The sequence below is a fragment of the Ostrea edulis genome, chromosome 8 (assembly GCF_947568905.1).
Source record: "Ostrea edulis chromosome 8, xbOstEdul1.1, whole genome shotgun sequence".
In the NCBI taxonomy this organism is placed as follows: domain Eukaryota; kingdom Metazoa; phylum Mollusca; class Bivalvia; order Ostreida; family Ostreidae; genus Ostrea; species Ostrea edulis.
The window spans coordinates 72,462,853-72,485,918 of NC_079171.1; the positions used below are offsets into that span (position 1 = coordinate 72,462,853).

Sequence of the window (23,066 nt, forward strand, 5' to 3'; positions counted from 1 at the left end):
ACCAACAGTCTCAGGTTCATTTAACCTTGAATTTATCCCCAAAAGTCTAGACAAGAGGGACCTTCTACTTAACAACACCAAGAAAAGTTCACCTTTTCGGGGCATGTATGGAAGGGGGTGTGAAAATAGTACAATCGCTACCTTATTCATGAAGGCTATAAGAACGGCGTTGATGGTTCAAATACCTTCTCATGGCCCTAACACTGTTTTATTTATGATACATCATACATATGTCATATCCATTCGCGATAGTTGTGCAGGTTAAATAATACATACTTTCTCTGTAATTAATTGATAAACACATTGTGTATTGGATAGCGCTCCTTTGCATCAAGTCTGATTCTTTTATTTTATTAGATCAGAATAAAAATTGCTATGTTATGGTATTTCATACTTTCGTTGCTGCACTTTGGTCGTACCGTATAAATATTTCATTAGCCTGACCACATCTGAAAGGCCTTGCAAATATACTGATTCTCATACATTTATTGGTATCTCTCAACAACAATAGTTTTAATGCTTTATTTAGTTAATATCTAATTTATATTTGCGTTAGACAATTATTCTCTTTTAAACCTGATAAGAACAGTGTAGAGTGATATGCACCGCATAGTCATTGTTCACAAACGTCCCTGTAGTGGAACTGGAATACACCATTTTGTTTCTGAGAAGTTCTGTCATCTGTCGGATATTTCAAAGTGTGCTACTTCGAAATTTTCACTTTCATTTCCGGTGAATGACGAAAAGCTCATTATATTGTGTCGAAACACAGCTGTTGATACATTTTACAGGACACTACCGCGGGTTTTAGCTCAAGGTCAGATAACTATAAATCTGATTAAATACAAAATTGATTTAAGCAATGAACTTATATTATATTATCATGAATTAAATTCATAAGACAAAGATACATGTAGATCCAGTCAAAGATGAATTCTCGCCAGCAAGTAATGTCACTGAACTATATTCATTTATTTACTATTTAACCTTAATTTTATTAATTCATTTATACATACCTGTGTTGAAAGTGAGTTATAAACACATGCGTAAAATGATTGCGTAAATGTGAAATTAATCGGGAAAGGTTAAATTACTGCTGCGTTATTTCTGTGCGAAATCACCGATATTCAGGTCATTGGAAATTAAAATATTACCATTTCTATATGTTTCTTTTCCCCCACAATATAAGATCAAATATTTGTGTTTGAAATGAATATATGACAGTAATAAAAATTTATTTCAAGGACACGCAATATAATGAGGATAATATTATACGACGGTAGACTTTCTTTACGTTGGCGTTTCTAATATTTTTACAGATGTGTCTCAAAAATTGTCATTAAAACGTTAAATAACGTAATATCAGCATAAATTTGGTATTTTTGTGAACAGAAAATGATACACAATATAATTCTAGGAAAATCTAAAAATGTGAAATTTTGACCGTAAGGGTCTTTTTCTCATGACGTCAGTCAAATAAACTTCATGACAAACGGAATTATTATTTCAGCTTCTGTATTGATGTAGCAAAGTTATGTTATTACTTGCATATGGTGTTTGTATATCTCAACTGATTCGATGCACAGTGGTTTGTTCTGCTTATGGTCAGTTTTTAAACCGAAGCGGGCTGCTGACAAACAAGTTGATGGTACAGGGGTTCCAACAATTCCGTTCAAAGTCAGCAATTCGCAAATTATATGGTTGTTAGAACAGTCCAGTTTGCCAACTTATGGTTGCATCAAATGTTTTCTGACGTATTTCATACCGATTGTTAGGTAATTATTGGCACACTGATTTTGACTACGAACCCCTTTTACGTTATCAAGATATAAATGTCGAGGCAGGTAAGGTCGGTCGAAAAGGGGTGGTTACTCCTCCCGGGTGCCTGATTCCCAGGGGTCTGTGTTCGGATAACCCTCTAATTTGTATTTGTTATAGGAATTATTAGATTGATCACTGTTCTGTTTTCATCATTCATTTCACTGATTAGTTTGTTACACTTTAGGCATCCATCAGTTTCATTCATCGACCATTCAATTTCCGTTCCTGTCGTCATATTCAAAATGCCATCTTGTTACCTCCCCTTCTGAATGATTGTTCAACAATTTAAACGACTACTTCCCATGCACAAGAGCATTCAATATCCTTTCTTATAAAGAAATTACATTCTAGAAATAATTGTAAATGTTTCTGTGACATTCAGGATATTTTTATGATTTGTTGTTAGTTGATGTAGATATATGTCTCCTTAGGACTAACGTTTCGTCCATTTTCGCCAGAATTTATATCGTATATAATTGCTTATACTGCCATTTTCATATGAAAGGTGAAGATAACAAAGTGGGATCAATAGGACACCACCTATAAGATATAGAATATTAAAGTTAAGTAAACCCTGGATATACCTGGATATACGCGAGTCAGTTAAACGGCTATATAATCTTAGGAGAATAATTTTGATATACATTGTATATCATTTGTTTGATATTGGTAGGATTGGTTAACTATCTATTGTTAACCGAGTGGTGACTGTATCATCAGCCATACTATTATCCATCTCATTGCAATCCAATACCTCCCAAATGCACTAACATAGTAGAGTTGAAGTGTGTTGTGGTATCATCCATATGCTCCGTATGGGACGTATGGGTTGTCCCATACTTTAGGAAATAAATACATATAAATAAATAAGAATCACCGTGTACCAACACGTCTGATGACCGTGGTGCTGTCTTTTGATGGCCGGACACATACATGTGGTCTTATGTCATAAATCATAATGAAATAAAGAAGTAATTTATGTTTATTAAAATTAGAAAAACGTAAAACAATAATAAAATAAAATATTTTTTTTTATTTATTTAATAATTTCTAATAATATTTTTTTTCTAATTTATTAGATAAGTAAATTAAAATTAATTATTTAAAATATTTTTCATTTATCCGGAGTTTCATAGAAGGTACTAATTAGTAACAATTAGTATTATTAGTAACAGGTAATAGTGATAGGGATGCAGGTATGTATATACATGTGAAATAACTAAAATATATTATATAGAAAATAATAAGGGTAGGGTCGCCAAAGAAAAAAATTATAATAGAGTGCCACTAGTTATTAGTTATTAATTATAAATTGTGCCAGACAAGAATGTTGATGTCGTCAGGCAAGATTGTTGAGGTCGTCGTGAGGTACCACACCTCAGACCCGGTACCATATTTCTTTACCCAAATCCAACTTTTAGCACGACCTGGCTCCGTAATTATTATTCGATATTATTTATTATGTGTATAAAACTGAAGGTGCATAATGTAATAAGTGGTGAGTTAGTACTTATGTTAAAAGTGTATGACAGATAAACTATCAACCATAAGCAGTTATATACTTAATTACATAATGTGTATATTTGATTAAATAACGACAATATAGAATGGATGTAAAATCACAAATCACAAACATCCAACAAGCTTACATATATTAAATATATATTTATTCAAAAACTTCTACGTGAGAAGAAAAAATCTCTCGCTGTGACCTCCAATTCGACTTTTAGATATATCGATGATGTTTTGTCTATTTACAATGATAGCTTTCATTCATATGTCGATTTGATATATCCCTGTGAGCTGGAAATAAAGGACTCCACAGAGTCGTCCACTTCTGCTTCATACTTAGATATTTTATTGAAAGTAGACATTAACGGCAAACTAACAACTCAACTGTATGACAAACGGGATGATTTCAGCTTCTACATCGCCAACTTCCCAGATTTATGTAGCAATACTCCATTATCACCTGCATATGGTGTTTATATATCTCAACTGATTCGATATGCAAGAGCTTGTTCTGGGTATAGTCAGTTTTTAAATCGAGGTAAGCTACTGACAAACAAGTTGATGGTACAGGGATTTTCAACAGTCTCGATTGAAGTCAGCATTTCGCAAATTCTATGGTCGTTATAACGATCTAGTTCGTCAATACAACCTCGCATTGGGTCAAATGCTGTCTGACGTGTATCATACCGATTGTTAAGCCGTTCTTGGAACACTGATTTTGACTGCGGATAACTCCGTTTACCTGATCAGGATATGGGGCTCACGACGGGTGTGACCGGTCAACAGGGGATGCTTACTCCTCCTAGGCACCTGATCCCACCTCTGGTGTGTCCAGGGGTCCGTGTTTGCCCAACTATCTATTTTGTATTGCTTGTAGGAGTTATGAGATTGATCACTGTTCGTTATTTTTACCTTGCATTAGTATGCAGCAGGCCTGCATACATACAAACTGCGACATTGCCTCTAAATGGATGTCATAGAAGGAGAAGTTTACAAAATACATTCGTAGAATAACATACCTGAATTTCATGTGTATTTGCATACACATGTATGTATAATATACCTGAATTTGATGTAAAGCTGCACCTATACTTTAACTACATGTTTATATAAACTAATACGATAAAAACGCAAAGTTTATATTTATATTAATATGCTACCATACATATATGCAAATGTTTACATACTGATAAACATATTGCTATACACGATAGAAAACCCGAATTGTATGCTTTGTTGTTTATATAAGTATAACACATGTAGTTGTTTCTATATTAATAAGCATATGCCATTCAACATTAAAACTATAATTCTCAGTGGTTCCCATACATATAAACACACGACATTGTTTACATATTTGTAAACATGCACGATAAAACCTTAATTATACATATAAATAAAACGTTTTACTCACCAACCGGTAGGGAACTTGCGAATGATACTGGAAGCTACAAATCATGCAAAATGAAGATGGCGAATGAATATACTATTTACGTGGTAGCAGATGTGAAGACGCTCATACAACCTAAAACGATAAAAACGCAAAGTTTATATTCATAATATTAATATGCTAAGATACTTATATATGTAAATATTTCCATACTAATAACCATATAGTTATACACGATAGGAAATCCGAATTATATGCTTAAATGTTTATACACGATGGTCCTTATTCATTTATGTTATCTTCACCTTGCATTCATTGATTTTTAAACCATGGGAAAATCCATCTGTCCCATACCAAGCATATCGATGTTACTACAACACACTTCAACTTCACTATGTTGGTGCATTTTGGGAGGTGTTGGAGGGTGAGACTGGATCGCAAAGAGATGGATAATAGTATGGGTGATAATACAGTCACCGTTCGGTTAGCAATATATATTTTACCAATCCTACCAATATCAAACAAACAAAGCATTACCTCTGAGGTGATCCATCGCATAACGACAGTTACTCTACACTCTTGACAGTACCCTTAAGCGAGTTTAGATACTGTAATTTATACATATAATTTACATCTTAAAATTGTTAATAAATGCAATAATGTGTTTTATTCCCAATCTAAATTTCATTATTTTAAATTATTTTACTATTTGAATTTTAATTAGTTACATGTCCTTGTAATTACATCGATGATTTGTAGATGTATAATTTACTTCATCAATGAATATTTACTCTTAAGAATTTATACTTTAAACTTTATAAGTGTAATATAATCATTCTCTCTTCTAAAAGTTAAACACATTAATTTGAATCTGATATCATTTAGAATGTATTCAGTTTGTGTATATCATACACTTTTTATTATGATAAGCTTATTCATACCAAGCTTAGGGAAATATTATTGATCTAAGAAATCATAGTAATTTATAATTTCTATGTATTTTAAACTATCTTTTAATATTTTGATAAGGACATTGATTGTAAAATTTTTCTGCAGAGTTATTCTTCCTGTATTCATAACTTTGATTGCATTCAGGGTCATGCATCAATAATTTTGGTTACATCGCCACAATAAAGATGTAACCCACAACACCGGAGTTATCATTCCATCCGGTTACATAAATATTTCTGAATGTTAGAAAACCCGATAGTTCCCACGAGGAAACGAACACATTAAGATCTTTTTTTCACATATTTACTCCTTTATCTAATGGATATCAACTTTTCAACTCCATGCACCAAATGAACCCGGGATACGCACATAATTCAACTGCACACAAAACGATTCCCTCACAAATACAGATGTAAGAAACACAAGCACATCTAACAATGAAAGGTGCACGACCCTCCATGTCACAAGAGACACAATTCTCTGAATGACGATACGCATGTTGGAAAATTCATTGACAACATTCACACACGTGTGTGTAAGAAATCTAAAGAAAAACCACACATCATATATGGCACAAATTGGTATGACTAACATATTCATGAATAATCACACAATTTCAAAGTAAACAGTTCTGAAATGCTTTTTTTTTTCTCATTTGAAAATCATCTTTTATAAATTAATCATTGTGACAGTGAACTATTTATATTGGCGTAACATTAACGTTAAGAATGTAGTTCGGGTTGAGGTAAAAACATGATGATTTGGAAATGCGAATTCAAAGGTCTATTGAGATAAAATACGTGATAAAGATAATCTCCCAAAGTTTGTGTCCAACTCGTTGTTTGTTTTTTATCCCCTCGTCAAGGCTCGGGGATAGAAAACACAATTCGTTGGATAATAATCATACCCAACCACAAACCATGGGATATCCTATAAAAATGTTTTCAAAATGCCGGTATCTTGTATGATCCCTTTAACTTGAAATTTTCATTCTCAATGAAAATGTTGTGTGTGACATGGTACTGAGAATTATATCGTCATCAAAAGCAAGTGTTTCACTGTCTATTTGAGCTAGCAAGCTGTCCACACGCTGCTGGGAAATTTGCTGTTCAATTCCTTGTAGGGACGGAAGTAAGTATCCATCTAGAGTGAATTTCACTGAGTTGGTCAGCTACTTTAAAAGTCATTTGCATGATGCTTTATATCAATTGCCAAATGCAATAGATTTTCAGAGAGTTGTCTTCTACTTTGTGTTTTATGTTCATTTTCATTTACAGTCCCTGAAACCTTCTTTTCGACTTGAACGGTGAGCGAACGATGAACGCACTGTGAGCAAACGGAAAAAAATGAACTTTTCAGTGACTGCATCTACATTCCCAATGTGTTTGCCTTCGATATCTTTACCAACTGCATTGACAGCCATTTCCTCATGAATGCGATGCAGTTGTGAACAATACGAGGATTATCCGTAAAGTCCTGGACAACTTCTATATTACGAACGTATGTTTTATTTAGTAAAAAGAATAAGGGTTAACATATAACGCATACAAAATTACAGGAAAATGTAAGTGTTAGAAATGTAAACTATCACACATTTCAAAGTTGATGTATCACTACCCGGAACAGATCGCCGGCGTCATCAAAACGTCAGGCGTAAATTGTCATATTTTTAAAACGTAGGCACCATTTAGCAATACACATTCTTGGTGTCATTTTATCCAAACATCAAACATGTGTTCAGATTGATCAGTTTTCGTTCAAACGATCACATCTCTTGTCGTAAATCACACAAGTTATCAAATTTCCTCCCTCGAAAATACAACTTGATAAAAGGGAAATTCGCGAAATTCATAGGGGCTAAAATGGACTGTAAGACAGGTGTTTGAGGTAATTAAAACCCAGCAGATCTATTTTCAGAGGTGTTTTCAGAGAGGTATGCCAAGGTGCATTGTCTTGATAAAAATTAATTTTGTTCAGATTTTCGGCCAGATAGGGTCGCTTCTTCTGTAATCCCTGAACTAAGTTGCTCCGTAAGATTTTGCTGTAGTAGGCTGCGTTTACAGTTTTCCTTGTAGGACCAGCGTGTGCCGATATCACTCCTTTTCCACGAAGAGAATAAACATGTTTTGCCCCAAAGAATTTCTCACTTCAGCTATGTGTGGTGGGGGTCAATATTTTTCACTTGTTTGACTGCTGCTCTTTTTTGGGGTCATGATAATGGAGCCAAGTTTAGTATGTTGTCATTACACGACCTAGATATTCTCCTCCGTACCTTTTGTAAGTCCTTAATATGTCTTACAGGCATTTACCCTATTCTTCATTTTTCAGTTGTGAGAATTCTCGGTACTTATCGAACGCATACCCTGTTCATGTGCACAAGAGTTCGTGCCATATACATTAAGTATTACACATTTTTTCTGAACTTCACGTGCCGTTATACTTCGGTCAGCATTGGTGACGTCGTGCATCTCCTTTTGATTACCTTCTGATGCCCCTCTCGCTTATCATCTTCTAAACCCAAACACCCATAAAAAAGTTGCCTATGCCACTTGAATACCAAGGATCGACTTACATTTGAATAAGTGTTCGATTACTTCATGAAATTATGCGTTTCCGTTTGTGTTTTCATCACTGCACGCTGCTTCGCGCATTCAAAATCTGGCATATTTACTGCTTCCACGATGAAATGAATGTTAATAGATAAACTTTGTTGGTATGATGCAAGATAACTTACTTACATGGACGTTAAAATATAAATCTTATAACTTTTGTCGCGATTTTAATTCAAATCAGATGGATGAAAACGTAGAAAGATTTATACAATGTCGTGCGATTTTCAAGTTACTCTGGGTCTCAATAATTCTTTAATCACACTTAACAATTTGAATTTTTTGTTTAACCTTTAGAAAAACGATAAAAGATAAAAGATATGCAAAAAAGATAAATATGACGTTTATTTCATCCAATGACGTTTTTATATGTAAAACTTATACGGTACCAATTTTGATGCACCAGATGCGCATTTCGACAAATTGTGTCTCTTCAGTAATGTTCAACCAAAATGTTTGAAATTCGAAATCACAATGAAGTTTTAGAGCTATTATAGGGAAAACAGTGTGCCAAAAAAGTGGAGTGAAATTCGTCTAAGGATAAGAGCTATGCGTGAGGGAGATAATCGTTAATTTTGAAATGAATTTCTAAATTTTATGACAGGAATTAAAAATACATCCGAAGTTCCAAACTAGTAGCGAAGTACTTAGCTACTGGGCTGTAGAGATCCCCGGGGACTAACAGTCCACCAGCAGAGGCCTCAACCCAGGGGTCATAATGCAAAACTTACATGTATACGGTACCAATGTTGATGCACCAGATGCGCATTTCGACAAATTATGTTTCTTCAGTGATCTAAAATTAAAGGTTGTGCAGGACATTTACGGACATCGCTCATACAGATTGTAAAAAGAATATTGCCATCACTAGAGGAAATTCCGGCAAAAATGAATGTAGAATATAAATATCACAAAAAAACTTTATTTGTTTTGTTGAAAATACTTTACGCCGGTATACTTCATGGCCCGCTAACGGATTACTTCTTTTATTTGATGACGACATCAGGCTAACATTGGTTGTGACCAGTCATCAGGGTATGTTTACAGTCCCTGGACACTTGATCTCACCTGGTTTTGCAGGGGTCGAAGTTTACCCCTTCTTTAATTTTATATTATTTATAGGATTTATGAGAGTAGGCATTATTCAGTATCTACACGTGTTCATACTCTGATCTTAATTCAATAATTTGATGTATGTTTACGCAATAGATCCAGAGTTTATATGTTCTGTTCACCAATATTTACCCGAACGAAAAACGATGACATCAGCGAAGTTCACGTGTTAAAGAATATGTGAAGATAACGAACAATGACCAATCTCATAACTCCTATAAACAATACAAAATCGACAGTTGGGCAAACACGGACCCCTGAATATACCAGAGGTGGGATCAGTTGTCTAGGGGTGTAAGCATCCCCAGTCGACCGGCACACCCGCAGTAAGTCCTACTGTTTTCAGGTAAACTGTATTATCTTTAGTCAAAACCAGTGTGCCAACGGTTTAACAAACGGTATGAAACACGCCAGACAGCATTTGACCCAATGCTAGGCTGCGGAGGCAAATTGGATTGTTGTAATGACCATATCATTTGCGAAATACTGATTTTAAAAGAGATTGTTGAAACGCCTGCACCATCAAGTTGTGTTCTCGTAGCCTGCTTCGATTAAAAACCTGATCACTAGTAGACCCAATTCTAAACCACCTACTTTGTACTTTACTTGAACTAAGAAAAAAACCTACCAATTGTCAAATAAATACGATACAATAAATTAGGCCTTCACTGACAGATTCAGCCATGCATCTCAACAACTCACTCAAGCTTGTCAACAATCACTGTGCACATTAGCAACGATTCATGCTTTAATGATTAGCGTATTGTGGTTGGCATTTGGGATCCAGAAAAATAAAATGATCCCGCAGTAGACGCACTAGCCGTCGTGCCTACCATGCTACACGTACTTCTTTCTCAAGCATCATTTATTGTTCTGTCACCGACAACAACAGTTCTGACGGCCCGATAAACAAAAAGGGCAAGAACTATTGGGGCTAACTGTGGACCTATCAACACAATACAGTTAATGATGATTTCAAACAAACTATTCGATTTAAATGAATGAGTTAATGCATTTTTATTCTTATTTCTTAACAATGGATTCAGATGACAGATTGTCCATATCTTATTTTTATTTTCTGTAAATTTCATTGTGTACTGCAGATAGCGCATATGTAACCCCTAACCACTCCAGGTAAATAACATCTGCTTTAATTAAGTCAAGCCTTCTTTTCAAGTACTAGTGCGGTTATAAAATGGATCTTTAAAGACAAAATACTTTGACAGTCATAAAAAACATTTAATAGAGGACTTAAATTCCGAAAAGAAAACCATAATTAGTATTCTTAACCATACCATGTGTTGATTATCTATTTACTTTTCATCTGTTCCATCTGTTCCATTTATATTAACAGCAGCTCTATTTGTTATTGAAGCTAATCTTTGTACACTTGAAATCCGTATAGAAAATGTAACGATCATACTTTGTATGTTTGGTTCAAATTGGGGCATGGTTTCAAATAAGTATTTCACGGGCTGCTATAAACTCTGGTATTGAAACAATTAAGGGAACAAGAAAGCATTTATGCCATTCATTATCTATTCAATTGCTACAACTGAAAACACTGTCCAGTCTTCTCTTGAATTTAATACACCTGAAAAGAAGAAAGAACACATCATTTAATTTGCTTCTACTTATCAGTTATGATTGTATTCAAATGTTGTTAACATTCATAAAAATACCCGTGTTCTCCTGTTACCACCGCTTCAACCACTGTGTCCACCGCCGTTACCACCTCCGTTACCACCGCCTTTACCACTGCCCCTCCTACCGTGGATGCCACTCCCCATGCCACCGTTCATACCACCGCGCATGCCATTGCCTATGCGATCACCCATGCGACCGCCCATGCGACCAACCCTGCCACCTCGCATGCCACCATTCCTCCCACCGCCCATGCGGCCACTCATGCTACCGCTCATAACACCGCCCATGCGACCACCTTCAGTACCACCGCCGTTACCACCGTGCATGCCACTGCCCATGCCACCACCCATAGCACCGCGCATGCCACTGTCCATGTGACGGCCTATGCCACTGTTCATGCCACTGCGCATGCAACCGCGCATACCACCACCCAGATTGGCTCTTAAGCTAGCAAATCTGCCAGCCGCAGTGGCTACCGCAGAGGCGGCAGCACGTCGGTCACCAACGGCTGCAACAGCAGCAACAGCAGATCCATCACCAAAGTTCAACGCATTAGAATAGGGGCGTAATCCTGTTCCTTCTCTAAGGTGAGAGCTGCAGCTACTACCAGTGCCTGTAGAATAGGTTGGGTTGTGATCACTGTAAGATCCTGTAGAATAGGGTGGGTTGTGGTCACTGTAAGTGCCTGTAGAATAAGTTGTGCTGTGGTTACTGTAAGTGCCTGTAGAATGGGTTGTGCTGTGGTCACTGTAAGTGCCTGTAGAATAGGTTGTGCTGTGGTCACTGTAAGTTCCTGTAGAATAGGGTGGGTTGTGGTCACTGTAAGTGCCTGTAGAATAGGGTGGGCTGTGGTCACTGTAAGTGCCTGTAGAATAGGGTGGGCTGTGGTCACTGTAAATGCCTGTAGAATAGGTTGTACTGTGGTCACTGTAAATGCCTGTAGAATAGGGTTGGTTGTGATCACTGTAAGGGCCTGTAGAATGGGTGGGGTTGTGGTCACTGTAAGTGCCTGTAGAATAGATGGGATTGTGGTCACTGTAAGTGTTTGTAGAATAGGGTCGGCTGTGGTCACTGTAAGTTCCTGTAGAATAGGGTCGGCTCTGGTCACTGTAAGTGCCTGTAGAAGAGGTTGGGTTATGGTCACTGTAAGTGTGTGTAGAATAGCTTGGGTTGTGGTTACTGTAAGTTGTAAAGATCCGGCCCGCAACAGTGCAGGCAATGAAGCGGACGAGGACTAGAAGGTTCAGCATTTCTGTCATAAGAAAAAAATAATGAAACGTAATACCATAAAATGGAAAGTATTTCAATAAAAGAAACCAATGTCCTGATTATATTGGGTACGCGTTTCTAAGAAAAGGGTTTAATTTGAAACACAACTTCATCCGTACATATGCATATATTTATATATCACTTGTTTCCCTCCACTATAAAGTGTACACAAAACTGTTCCGTGCGAAATATCGTATTTATTCCTTGTGGTTTTGCCTTTAATATCCTTACAAATTTTAATGTTAGTCTTTCCTCATGAAAAGGTGAAGATAACGAACAGGGACCGATCTCATAACACAAGGAATACAAAATAGAGAGTTGGGCAAACATGAATCCCTGGGTATATCAGGTGGGATTATGCACTTAAGTTTTGCACAATGCAGGTATGAATTTTGATGAATATAGGACGTCTATTCTAACTGTTGGAAATTTCGCCAAAAATACGAAAAGTAAAAGTGAACATAAAGGATGGATTTCAGTTTTGAATATACACGAGAATATGAATCTACACACGTCATGCTGGCATACTTCATGTTGTTTTTTTTATATTTTCATATACACAAATGTTGAAACATATTTATATGTGTTGGGGAAAATGAATAAACGCTTATTTTTCCTTCTGTGTACACAATTTCAAAATAGTATCAATGAAATGAATTCAACACCTATAATACATATTTCGTTCCTCATTGATTGATTGTGGCTAGACATTGAATGGAAAACAAACGAAAAATAAATATCAGCTCAAAGTTGATTTCATGTATTTCTCGCTTTCACAGTGTCCAGCCTCTGGTGAATATATAAATAGAGAGAGAGAGAGAGAGAGAGAGAGAGAGAGAGAGAGAGAGAGAGAGAGAGAGAGAGAGAGAGAGAGAGATTCCATCACTATCATGAAAGTTCCGGTACTAAACATGCGGAATGTTTTTGATTAATATACTTGAGGAATATACATGTGTAAACAATTAAGTTAAATAGTATATTCAATAGCATTGGGGGTGCTGAAAGGCAAAACAAAATGTAAGCATATTAATTAACGTCTTTCCAGTGAGCATGGTGTTATAAACTGTATTTGCTGATCCGCTGGTATAATTTCTATGCGCGTTTTCCCTTAAACAAAACTTTACTTCTGTTGTACACATGGAAATATTAAATACAAAAGATGATCAATAAATATCATTTATTTGAATTCCAAAATAATGTCCTTGAAATGTACCTCACTCTTATACTTCATATTTAATCGGTTAAAATTGCCAATTTAGCCTTCAGAAACCAAAAGAGGATGAGTTGGTTATTCATCGTGAAAAACGGGAAGCATTTACAGTATAGTAGCATAATGTTTCTTATTCGTGGATTTATAGATTCTGAGACAACGTTAGTTACACACATGCATGGTCTATTGATCTAATTACTATGTATAGAGCGCAGGTTAAGCCTAAGGTGACAGTGTCTTCGGCAAATATAGATGGTCTCATTCTTTCTCGGTCAAAAATAATGAAAAGGTGAAAATGAGTGTGATGAAGTTAATTTTCATTTTTCATTTTAGTTAATTTTTGTGGTGTTGTTTGTAAATAGGTTGTTTATGCTTGTAATGTGTTTCCGTAGTGTGAGTGTTGGTTGATAAGGCTATTTTTAGTATACCGGTTTCGTCAGTCAGAGTAGCGGCTGTTTGTCAAGTGTGTGGCCATGTTTTCATGCTGTCCAGCAGGGTCTTTTTTCTTTAGTTAGTCTGGGTAATGGGTAGCCAGAGAGACACACATTTTACTGTGTGGGCATTGATTTCCTCCAGTCGGTAAGCTATTTTTGTGTGAAATATTTGCGAGGTTTCGGGTAAATTTTCTCGTGTATTGTGTTTTCAATTTTGTTGTTAACCAAATCACCTTGTGTAAGGGTTTTAGATTAAGTAATTACTATTTCAGTGCAGAGGGGTTTTACGAAACTAGCTGGGCCATATCAGGCAGTATACTCCCAGCGTTGAGAAGGTGCTCGACGTGAGAATTGGAACACGTGAGACCGCGCTGTACATGAGTGTTCCACTTGATGGAATCAGCAATTATTTTGTGGGCCTAGTGTTGGCATTGGTTTGAAGTCGGCGTTATCCAGTATCGTTGTCCAGTGATATACCTATGTTTCTGGGGCTGTTAGTGTTGTGTTGTGTATGGAGGCCTGGTAGTGCCAAGGGTGACGTATCGTTCAATTGAATTGTGCTGAGTAGCCAAACGTAGCGTTGATTTTGAGTTTCAGTAAATTAACATTTGATCAAAAAGGAATTTGAGAAATTTTGCATTGACAAAACATAATTTACTACTGTTTAACTTTTTCTATAGTTAGCGGAATTTGCTACTATTTTGAACCATTTTGTAATTCATTTATTACCAGTAACATTTTCAGCCTGAACTGACATATCTGTTGCATTGACTATTAAATTGTCTTGACAGTTATACGTTATTTTGACTGTCAATATTGCCAGGTTTATTATATCAATTTATATTTTCTTCCTCGGTGGGTGTGTGTGCGTGTGTGTGGATGTGAAAGTGTGATTTCTTTGTGTTTTTTAAACATCTTTATATTTCTTTTCTTATTGCTAAATAAATTTTCTTTTTATTTATTCTACGATTTAGCATTTTCTTTATTGCCTACGCAAAATCCAAAAGAACTTCATTACAGTGAGAAATAGTGGTGAATCTCATAACATTTATTTTGAATGCAAAATTAAGAGCTACACAAATACGGACCCTCTGTATACACCACAGGTTGAATAAGATGCCAAGGGGGAATAATCATCCTCTGTTGACTGGTCACATCCGCCGTGAACCCTATATATTGATCAGGTAATCGGAGTAATGCGTAATGAACATCAATGAGTAACGAACGATCTAACTATTAAGATGAAGCACATTTGATTATATGAAAGGTTGAATTTGCAAACCAGATCATTTTAACTACCAGATAATTTGCAAATCATTGACTATCGAGGAGATTTTTTAAATCCGTGTAACATCGATGTGTTTGTCAGTGGTCTGCTTTCATTTAAAAACTAATTATACCCAGAACAAGCTTGGATTTCTCGAAATAAATCTCAGTCAAAATCAAAATTTTGGCAAATCTCAGGCTTAAGTCCAAATTTCGACTGAAGTTCATTTCGAGAAATCCAGGCCAGATCTTCGAAAACGTGGCTTTTAGTACCAGCATTTTCACAACGAAAGATGAAGATAACGAACAGTGACCAATCTCATAACTCCTATATGGAATGCGAAATGAAGAGTTGGGTATACTTGAACCCACGACCATATTAGAGGCATGATCAGGTGTTTATGAGGAGTAAGCATCCCTTGTTGACCGGTCACATCCACCGTCAGCCCAATGTCTTGATCAGGCAAACGGAGTAAATCCGTAGCAAATCCGTAGTCAATGTGTAAGTATAAAGGAAAATATACAAAGCATACTTTGTTCATTTTACTGAAAAAAAGGTTTGCATTATTTTACAAAAGGCTTTCAACACTGAGAGCAATTTTCATAGATTTTCAAAACCAAAGCCTTGCCTGATTGGTTTTGGATTCCACCGGCTACTGCTGTGTAATACAGCTTCGCAGCTTACCGACCCTATATATACTCGTAAAACTACCACGTAACAAACAGGAGCAGTGACTGTAGGCTGATTTTTTTTTTTTTTGATTTATACACTGTATGAATATCAATTGCAAGGAAAACAATCATCGGAAGGAGAACTCGGTACTAGGAACTTGGGTTTTATATTTCTTAAATTTACATTGATGTATCTTAAATATTTAACTATTTACATGATATTCCAAATTGGATTTGCATTTTATGATTCGACTTAATGAATCTCATGACGTTTTGCATATCTAATGAAAATGGCTTTGATATCCCACTGAAAAGGTGAATACAACAAACAGTGATAAATCTCACAACTCCTATAACGAATACAAAATGGTTTGGCAAACACGGATCCCTGGACATACCAGAGATGGAATCAGGTACCTAGGATGAGTCATTATTTTTGTTGCACGCTAATACTACTTGTTGGAAAAAGTAAACCAATGTCCCCCTCTTCCTGTCTAATATATACACAATCTATTATTTGTAAATGCTTTATTCTTTGTACTGATTTTGTTATATTCTACTTGTACTTGTAATCGTTTATGATACTTTCATCACCGTAACCTCGTTAGGAATGAGATAAAGTATGATTGAAAGAAAGACAGGCTACATATGGATACCAGTATTCGATGATGGCAAAAGTTTTTGATATGGTTGGTTGTCAGTGAATATTTGGATATTATGAATCGCAAATATAAAGGACCGGAAGAGGTATTTAATATTGTGGATACATTAGATTTGACGAAACACGGTGTTAGTGTCGCCCTTTAACACTCCCAGGTCCTTTCACTATGTTTTAATGTACCTAGTTTTGTGAAGAAAAAAAAAGAAAATAATTTCATCCAGTCCAAAGGTCACCCACCGACAGCAACGGCGAAAGAAACGAAAATAAAACTAGAGATAATAGTTATCTGTATACAGTATGGAAGGTGGATACAACGACCAGTGATCAATCTTAGAACTCCTATAAGCAATACAGGTGGTATCAGGTACCTCGGAGGAGTAAGAATCCCTTGTCGACCGGTCACACCCGCTGTGAGCCCTATTTGTAGATGAGAACAGAATAATCCGTAGTTAAAATCAGTATGTAAAGATATTCCTAAAAATATGTAGGAAACCCTCCAGACAACATTTGACCCAAGGACAGGTTATATTACAGAATTTGCATGTTGCTAACTTTAAACGAGACTGTTGAGACGCCTGTAACATCAACTTATTTGTTAGTAATCTGCCTCGATTTACAACACTGATCATGTTCAGAACAAGCGTCTGCGTATCGAATCAGATAAGAGACTAATCAAAATCATATACTTCTACCAGTGCTAGTGAGATATTGCTACATGAGTATTGGGAGTTTAAAATGGAGGTACTGAAGTGATCGCGTTTGTCATAAATTGAAGTTGTTAATTTTCTGTTAACATCTAAGTTTAAGAAAATAAGTATAATACAGATGTAGAAGCTTCCGTGGTGTCTTTTATTTCGAGCTCAAAGTGATATATCGAATCGATATATGAATGGGATTAATCATTGTTAATAGATAAAACGTTGTCGATATATCTACATGTGGAGTCGCAGGCCACATGAAAAGTTTATCTTTTTACGTATATAGAAGCTTTGAATAAATCCTACTTGATAAGAATATCAAAACAGATCAGCTAATAGAGTACCACACACCGTTCCCATAGGAATTCCATCGTTTATCATGTTCTGACTATCTGAAATAACATCTCTTTTTGTATAACATAACACTTTCAGTGCTAGATTTCAACATTCAAAATATATATATATATATATATATATATATATATATATATATATATATATATATATATATTCAACGCATACTTTTACAAACAATTGCACTTTTATTTTAAGTAACACCACACACTAAAACATATTCTTTAATTATTTATAGCTTGCAGAACTGGGTGATATCAAATTTCATTTAAATGGCAACCTTACATACTTCCCTAAAAGTAGTGTAATCAGCATATTTTGGATATTTGCTTTTAATAGTTTTGGATCATGTGGCATTCTAATGTGCACATGCAACTGATGAGGTAAGAAGTTAATTGAAATTTTAATTACATCTATCTTAATGCATTCCTAATTTTAGTTATTATTTTGAAAAGAAATCAACACATGCATGTAGTTTAATGGAATAAAAATGTTAATTAAAAATCGTGATCTTTCCACCTTTTATTTAGAAAATAGTCCATTTTAATCACCTGATGCTTACAAAGAAGAGACTTTAAAATAGCCACGTGTACAATTGTACATTCCTGTGATAAAATGTGTCCCTTGGAGTCAGGGTTGAAATTGATCCTCAGTGCCCTTGCTTGTCGTAAAAGGCGATTAAATAGGGCACCACAAAAACCGAAGTCCCGTGTCACAACAGGTGTTACACGATATAGACCACTCCCTACTCAAAGGTCGTACACTCCGAGCATAGGAATGTATTTTGCAGCCCCTCACCTGGAATGGTGACGTCTCCATATGTGTGAAAGTTGAAGATAACGAGCAGTGATCAATCTCATAAACACCATAACGAATACAGAATAAAGTGTTCGACAAACACAGACCCTTATATGAGTGAAACATTTATGTAGCAATATTCCATTATCACCTGCATATGGTGTTTATATATCTCAACTGATTCGATATGCAAGAGCTTGCTCTGGGTATAGTCAGTTCTTAAATCGAGGTAAACTACTGACAAACAAGTTGATGGTACAGGGATTTCAACAGTCTCGAATGAAGTCAGCATTTCGCAAATGCTATGGTCGTTATAACGATCTAGTTCGTCAATACAACCTCGCATTGGGTCAAATGCTGTCTGACGTGTTTCATACCAATTGTTAAGCCGTTCTTGGCACACTAATGTTAACTGCGGATAACTCCGTTTACCTGATCAGGATATGGGGCTCACGGCGGGTGTGACCAGTCAACAGGGGATGCTTACTCCTCCTAGGCACCTGATTCCACCTCTGGTGTGTCCAGGGGTCCGTGTTTGCCCAACTATCTATTTTGTATTGCTTGTAGGAGTTATGAGATTGACCACTGTTCGTTATCTTCACCTTGCATTCTCGAGTGAGACATAAAACAATGTACGATCAATGCATCTTTGCTAATTTCTTGTTCAAATATATTCCCACCTGCTCACAATCTCAAAATTGAATTTGGATCAGTCTTCATATTTTCATTATATGCAAAACTTTTCTTCAAAAACGTTTATTTATAGTATAAGACATGCATATTTTCTTCATTTCCATGACATTAAAATGTACATATTCAGACATTTCTTATGAAAATTGATAGGTGATATTTTGGTATGATGATGATCATTTTTTCTGTACATGGGATGCTGTCGTGAAGTCTTCTTTCATCAATCTAATATATTGTGAGTTGTACATGGTGTTAACTATGACTTCCTATTGATATCATGTAAGTCACATTTCACTATTTTGTTATTACAAGATAATTAACGTATAACGAGTTTTTTGCATATTACAAATGCGAAAATGCTACTATCACTGTTACTTTTCCTTTGCATAGTTTTTTTGCGATTCTTCAAGTTGAATTTTAGAGGTACGAAGTACAGACATGACTGTTACGTGTGTTATCACTCAACAAGTTAATAGGCTGGTGATAAGGCCTGACTACAGTTTACGAGTAAGATAATTAATACTACACCGCAGTTTGAACTCACTGAATTGTTCTTATCTTGCAAAATATGGAACGCAATCTATGTGAATCTGATGCGAATTCAATTGTTTACGATCCAAAAATAATCACAAAGAAAGGCGAAATTGGATTATTGCAAAAATGATCCCAATATATGGTATCTCTGGATGTGAGAAAACAAATAAAACAAACAGGAAAAATGTATACAGGCGGATCACGGCGATGCAGTGGATAAATGATGATACGTAAAACATCAGATTCCAACAACACCCGGTATCTAAAAATGTCAGATCCATAGAGTAGAACAAAATCAAACACACAATTATGTAAGGCAATACGATGACCAACGACTCGACCCAAGGGCTATATAATAGTTTGTAATATATGTGCTGTTTGAAATGTTTCAAATGCAGTGTGTATCTTGTACCATTCTCTTAAATTCGTCATATAAGTGTATCCCATTTCTATTTTCAATGACCGTGTTGTGTATGACAGCGTGGTAAAATTCAATCGTCATCGAAAGCATGTTTTTTAAGCGCTCTGGTCACACACTGGAGTGAGTTCAACCTCGGACAGGGGTATAAGTCTCTCTCTCTCTCTCTCTCTCTCTCTCTCTCTCTCTCTCTCTCTCTCTCTCTCTCTCTCTCTCTCTCTCTCTCTCTCTCTCTCTCTCTCTCTCTCTCTCTCTTTCTCTCTCTCTCTCGTGAAATTTCCCCTCATAAAGAATACGCCACCATCGCCGGTGAAGGGCTGCAAAATATGGCCCTATAGTCGGCGCTTACGGCTTCTGAACACGGAGGGATCTTTATCCTGCCACACCTGTTGTGACACGGGGACTCATGTTTTGCGGTCTCATACGAAGGACCGAGATATCTTGTCGACAAGCAAGGGCTACTAAAGACCTATTTTAACCCAGATCATCACGGCACGTGAAGATTGAAATGACCACAAAAAGAAATAGAGAAAGAAAAACATTTTTTTGCTATACTATTTATGGTATAGTATTTAGATTAGAAAATGAAACGCATATTAGTAACTTCTTATCGAATTATCTTCAAAAATTATATAATATTTTTGGTGCCTAGAATAAAACGTTTGACTGCCCTTTGCTACGTATAATGCTATTTTCTACTGGATATATACATTTTAGAATTTGAGAAGAAATTCTTATTAAAAAAAGTAAGATTTTACCCAAAAATTACAGTCAAGGATAGAATATATTCTGCTGTAAAAATTTTAATCGAACATTTCCAGGTTGAAATTTGAGATTATTTCTACTGTATGTTACATAAAATGGACATTTTCTTCAATTTCCAGTTTTTAGCGATTTTCATGAAAAAACACATAATTTTACCCCAAAATTCCAATTTCCCCATGGAAATACAAAAGCCGATTTTTAATATGTTTGTTTGCATGTGTTTTCTTGCATGGATAATAAAAATTTCATTTTTGTTGCAATTAGTTTGAGGTTTTGCTCATTTTTGAGCTAGATTGACTAGACTACCAGGATCTGGCCATTATTTGACCAAACTACCTAGCTGAGGATACTTGTGTATCAATGTGACTGCATGCTTTCCATAACAGATACATTTTGTACGTATACAAAAATTCAAAGTCAGATGTGGACGAACAGCTGTCATCTTGCAACAATTTAAGCAACACGACCTTAGACATTTGATCCGCCTATTCCTTCTTAAACGCAGTTGATGTAAACAGTGCATCGTGACGTCATATATTGCAGCGGAGTCCTTGTGCAACGGAGGTGTGAATTTTATGATTGAGAAAATCTTTACGGATTTTATGTAACATAAACTTGGGTAGACAAGATTCAAAATGGCGAACGCTTCCAAACGTTTGCACACAAACCGACAGTACGCAGAGGGTAGACTTGCTTCGGATCGTCGCCATTTTGACCAAATTTCCAAGTTCCATAGCCATAGGCCTATAGGTATGGTTGTAATTGACTATATAAAATGTCCATTAATACAACTTATATGGAGAGCTCCTTTCTATTTGCACTTTTAAGGTAAAAGCAGAAGAGCGCCTAAGGGGTGGGTGGGTTGGAGTGGGCATGCTCCCCCGGAAAATAATGAAGGCCTAGCCTTTTTCCGGTAGAAGAGCTACGGTTGTATGGATCCATTAGAAGGAGGCATTTTCGTGTATTTAGGCATTTGTATATCAATGCTTACTTGTAAATAAAATTCAAAATAAAACGAAAAAACAGCTGTACAATATTGTATTTTATAGGCTTAATGCACACACACACACACACACACACACACACACACACACACACACACACACACACACACACACACACACACACACACACACACACACACACAGTTACGTGTAACGCGTGTCAAATGAACACCTTAACTTCCCACCTGCAACTGAACACTTCTACAGTTATTGGTATTTTAGTACGAAAATTTACTATTTGGTACTAAAAACAACATAGAAGACATTGCTGCGGTCGAAATTTGTGAAATATCGTTTTATTCACTCCTTGAATTTTTGCTTATCAAATGAACACTTTCCTTTACACACGGTCAATTGAACACTTTCCTTTACACACGGGCAATTGAACACTTTCCTTTACACACGGGCAATTGAACACTTTCCTTTACACACAGGCAATTGAACACTTTCCTTTACACACGGTCAATTGAACACTTTCCTTTACACACAGGCAATTGAACACTCTGACACACACGGGCAAATGAACACTCTGACACACACGTGTAATTGAACACTCTGACGCACATGGCCAATTAAATACTCTGATACACGCAGCCAGTTAAACACTCTGATACACACAGGCAATCAAACACTCTGAAACATCCAAACAATCATTCTCACCACGCTAAATAAATAAGGCAAAATCTCTAAAGCTTACAAAAAAGCGTGAAACGATGATATAAATCGAAATTGGGATGGGATATACAGGGAATCCACACATTTCGTTGAAATTATCGCCGCAAGAAAATAAAAAAAGGGGGGGGGTAGTATTGATTGGATGATTGATTATATATTTTACGTCCCGTCGAGAATATTTTATTCATATTGAGACGTAACCAGCTTTAAGCGGAGTACCACGAATTTAGACCTATCCAATGTACCCATAGGGTTCAGGGTCGTAGCAGTGAGGGTTCTTTGAAATATCGTGCCAAAACCTACTACATGTACGACAAGGGATATACGTTTATAAGGTCACATCCAAAAGATCCGTGATTCTCACTTCTAAACGTCGAGCGTTTGGCGAAGGAGCAATTAACACTACCAATTTTAACGTCTTAGGTTTGACGCATGAACGATGCTTGAACTCACGACCTCCCGGTTACGAAGCGAACGCTCTACCATTGAGCTACCGCGACCGGTCGGGGGGAGGGGTAGTAGTGTCCATAATGATGACTTTTAATGTAATAATAACTTTTGATAATCATCATTAT

General features: G+C 36.2%; 1 protein-coding gene and 1 long non-coding RNA gene across 2 annotated transcripts in view; both read left to right on the forward strand.

Moving 5' to 3' along the window:
• Positions 1-23,066, forward strand: part of LOC130049293 (leucine-rich repeat-containing protein 70-like) — a 1,034,056-nt gene that overhangs the window by 481,116 nt on the left and 529,874 nt on the right. The window lies entirely within an intron of this gene.
• On the forward strand, positions 14,002-14,914 carry LOC125670303 (uncharacterized). Its single transcript, XR_007368158.2, has 2 exons — positions 14,002-14,101; positions 14,229-14,914. It is a non-coding gene; the product is annotated as an uncharacterized LOC125670303 (long non-coding RNA).